Below are 4,989 nucleotides of genomic sequence, written 5' to 3'. Positions count from 1 at the left end.
TAAAAGAGTATTTGAATAGAACTATATAACCTTTGTGTTCAAACAATAATATAAGTATCCAAAAGGCATTTTGGTTCCTCTTAATTTGTTCATATTGATGTAATCAATCTTGAGAATTATGCGCACACTGGATTTATATTTTGAGAAAATTTTATTATCGGAAAACTTGCAGTCTGATTCCAATTGATAATTATTAGTAACATACCAGAAAATAGAACATACCTGGTGCCCCATTTTAAGAGACTGGCATATGACTTCATCAGCATTTATGCTAAAGATCAAAATTCCATTATATGCTTTTGTCTGACTCTTCTATTTGATCTAAATATCTCAAATCCATTTTGAGATGATGATGAGTTTGGTAAAGTGGAGGACAGGATACATGTTTCCCTAAAAATGATCTGCCTTATTTATCCCTGAATTTTTTTGTGTGGAAATTTTAGTTATTGGGATACCAAATGTAATATAAAGCCAAGAAAAACATAATCTAAGATGTAAACAAATTCAACTACACCTAGAAGATCACAAATCACAAAATCAGAGAGATATGCTATAATTAATCTTGCAGAAGACAGCATCCCTTGCTTTAAAGGGACACTGAAGCCAAATATTTTCTTTCGTGATTCAGATAGAGCATGCAATTTAAAGCAACTTTCTAATTTACTCCTATTATTAAATTTTCTTCGTTCTCTTGCTATCTTTATTTGAAAAAGAAGGCATCTAAGCTAAGGAGCCAGCCAATTTTTGGTTTAGATCACTGGTCAGCACTTGTTTATTGGTATCCAACAAACAGCAAAAACAACCCAGGTTGTTCACCAAAAATGGGCCGGCATCTAAACTTACATTCTTGCTTTTCAAATAAAGATACCAAGAAAATGAAGAAAATTTGATAATAGGAGTAAATTAGTAAATTGCTTAAAATTGCATGCTCTATGACATGCCCTGAGAGTCCGGTAGGAGGAGTCTAAGTGTAAGGTCACGCAAACGCTTGCTCTGTGTTCTCCAGCGAGCTACTGGCAGTGGAAACTCGTGCCGAACACCCTGGACCTTGGCAGCTCGTCTAAGCAACTCTACCACGTTGCCGGTACTCCAACAGTGCTATTCTATCGCACTGAGCTGCATCCGGCAGCAGACTAAATGACTGGACATTTATATACCTAAAAATAGGCTCCCTGCTACATAGCTAGTATTCCCACTGCTCCGGGGAAAAAGGAATACTATCCAAACGGTAAAATCACTCCCCCCCTCCTATGCACGCTGCGAGAGGGGGGTAGGAGCTAATACTATATACTACCTATCAGCTCTGCATCTCTTAAAGCCTACCTGAATGCGCTGATCTGGTTTGCCCTCCACCTATGAATGCTGTGTATGGAGAGATGACATTAATTGTATTCCCTAACACCAACACTTCTTAACTCGGCTACTCAATTCCTCACTGACCTACCTGCACTGACGTAAACGACTTGTTGGATACTTTCACTTCTCTTTGAGTGCGGGAGGGGACAAGCTGGTTTTGAACCCACTATCGGCAAATCAGACTCAGCGACCTTGACTGGCTCTCTTTCAGAGATTCAACCCCTAGCTAAAGAGCGGCGCTTCCCACTCTTCCTTCTATTGAACTGCATGAGGCGTAGTTCCTCGAAGTGACTCCCGCAATCGTAGTAGAGCTGTGCAACGCTGGAATCTATCTTCACGTAAATCGACCCACCCCCTCCCACAAGTGCTGCGTGAGGGGGCTTTGGTCTACCAGAGGTTTTCCCTAGCCTACATCAGCAGCGGTCCTTGCAAACCCACAGACAGGGTAAGTTTTCCTCTAGAGACCTGACTCTTGGCTGAAGAGTAGTAGTGCCCCTTCTCCTCTGGAACTGGCTGTGGGCGGGTTTTTTCTCTGAATGGGCTTTTGGTCTTGAAGTGGAGTCGCCCAGTTCGCCCAACGCTGAACATTTCCTCTACTACACCGGCCTACCCCCTCCCACCGGTGCTGCGTGAGGGAGCCCCGGACTAACAGCGAGGGCAGTGATTCCTCCTTGGCTATAACAGCTGCCGTATCTGCAGAGTCCCACGGACAGGGTCAGGTACTCTTTTACCCCTAGAAGGGTTCTCTTTTTTCCTGAAAATTTCCTCAGGTTAACCCTGGCCCTTATGTGATACCCTGCTACGAGCTCAGAATGCTTCAATAATAATCTGAAACACTGTGGCAGAGGCTTGACAGCCATAACCAGAGACTGAATCGTCACAATGTATTAAAATATTATATACACACGAAAACAAAAAGTTACTTTCTAGATATATTATATGCCTGGGTCTTTTCCGATACTTTGTTTAAATCTTCTGAAAAAACAGACATAATTTCATTCCTTGGTAAAAGATCATTTAATATGTGAATAAGGCCATCTCAGGTTTATAATAACCGCTTATAAATTCCTGCTATACTAAAAGTAACAGCACAACTACACAAAGGTTAATTCAGAATATAGGAAGACACAGGCAGGAGCTATAAACATCTAGCCTCTGGGTTCTTAGCTCTAGATGTAACAGAATTGGTTAAATCAACAAGCAAAATAAGGCCGTACTTAATATAACTGTTTTGCTTATAATAAGTGTGCTGTTTAGAACATACAAGAGAATAAGTTTTCCCTATGTAATTCTACCTATTGAAATTGACAGCGGCATATGTATATTTAATCTCATTACCACTGTGAAAATCCGCTTCTCTACTACACATTTTTAAATTGTTATCTATTCTCAATGGTTGAAATATTTTTGTAGAAGGTGGGGCCTAACATTCCAGGCAGGAAAAAAACAAGCATTTTTTTCTTGGGGTTTTCTTTTTTTGTATTTTTGTTTGCTAATACTTTAAGTGGCTCTGCTAATGGGTTAACCTTGCTACACATATCCTGCAGCCCTTCTGGGTTTAATTAAATCTGCAATACGTAACTCAGTAATATAGCTGATCAAAGATCACCTCAATCAACTAGTAACTCCTAGGCAAAAACATACTAATCACTTATACTCTAAGTTTATTAACACTATAAAAAAACTAAGATAAGGACACTTTAACTAGAGAAACACTAGAAGCGGGAAGGGATAGAGGTATTCAACAAATAAAAAATACTCCTGACATTCTGATAGGACGAGATACTAACTCCCAAAGGCTTCTGAGGTCTGCCTTGAGGCCACCAAAATAAAATAAATTGTCAATCTCCCTAACTGAATAGAATTTTTGGCACTAATTCGAGTACCTCCAGGGCCCCTTCCCTCAATTCTTTTTTCCCTAGACCGCCTTTTTTTCACTGGGGGTATTATCTACCCCATACCCTCACTGCACAATCACTGATACATGGACAAATTTTTCACTACACACGCGAGGCAAAGAGATAAAAAAACAAGGCTACCTCAGAAACCTTGGCAGATATACATTCCACCAGTACTAACACATTGCAGATAAATGAACCAATAGATCTACAATCACTAGTCACAAGCATATCCGAAGCCTTGACTCACAAATTTGATGTTCTTAAGAACGAGATCAAGCAAGACATCCTTTCATTAACAACTGAAATACGCCAGTTCTCTAACAGACTAACTGAGGCAGAACAAAGATTTTCTGACCTGGAAGACACCACGGGAGGTCATAACTCTAAGATAGAAATGATAAACTCCAAGCTAACGAGATACTAACTCCCAAAGGCTTCTGAGGTCTGCCTTGAGGCCACCAAAATAAAATAAATTGTCAATCTCCCTAACTGAATAGAATTTTTGGCACTAATTCGAGTACCTCCAGGGCCCCTTCCCTCAATTCTTTTTTCCCTAGACCGCCTTTTTTTCACTGGGGGTATTATCTACCCCATACCCTCACTGCACAATCACTGATACATGGACAAATTTTTCACTACACACGCGAGGCAAAGAGATAAAAAAACAAGGCTACCTCAGAAACCTTGGCAGATATACATTCCACCAGTACTAACACATTGCAGATAAATGAACCAATAGATCTACAATCACTAGTCACAAGCATATCCGAAGCCTTGACTCACAAATTTGATGTTCTTAAGAACGAGATCAAGCAAGACATCCTTTCATTAACAACTGAAATACGCCAGTTCTCTAACAGACTAACTGAGGCAGAACAAAGATTTTCTGACCTGGAAGACACCACGGGAGGTCATAACTCTAAGATAGAAATGATAAACTCCAAGCTTTTAAAAGCTCAGATCAAGCTAGAAGACTTAGAGAACCGCGCTAGGCGGAATAATTTTAGAGTGATAGGGGTACCCGAAGAAAAACAATATGAAGATCTCAATAAACTATTAACAGTAACAATACCACAGCTTTTACAAATGCCACAATCCCAATCACAAATAGTCTTAAAGAGAGCCAATAGACTGGGATGGCAAACCACTGAGAAAGGGAACCCCAGACCCAGGCCAATCATAGCTAAAGCACTAAACTATCAAGATAAACTTTTACTATTACAATCTTTTAAAAAAAATAAACCTATATTTTTTGGGATGCTAAAATAATGCTCTTCCAAGAATTCTCAGCTGAGACATCAGCTAAGAGGAGGGAGCTGGCCCCAATATGTACCAAACTAATCAAGCAGAGCTATCGAGCTACCCTAATCTATCGAGCCAGACTGAAAATAACAATTGACAATCACACGCATTTTTTTTAATCCGCTAGGGATGCAGAAAAATTTATAGTCCAGATGCTCCCCCTGGGATAAGATAGGGACCACATTTAGTAACTATCAACTTAGTTCATCTTTAATCAGGTTTTTATATATGCCAGTTCTTGCAAGGGGTGGGCAGTCGGGCGAGTGGCCTGGGAGGAAGGAAATGTACTTGTGTAATTTAATATTTATATATATATATATTTTTTTTTTGTTCTGTTTCTTTCTATATTTTGTTTTATACGGCTTTGGTATGGCTTTGTCTTTCCTACATATTACCTTATCTCATTCTATCTACTCGTCACTGGTTCTAA

Source organism: Bombina bombina, chromosome 3 (assembly GCF_027579735.1).
Source record: "Bombina bombina isolate aBomBom1 chromosome 3, aBomBom1.pri, whole genome shotgun sequence".
Lineage (NCBI taxonomy): Eukaryota > Metazoa > Chordata > Amphibia > Anura > Bombinatoridae > Bombina > Bombina bombina.
This window is presented reverse-complemented; position numbering follows the sequence as displayed.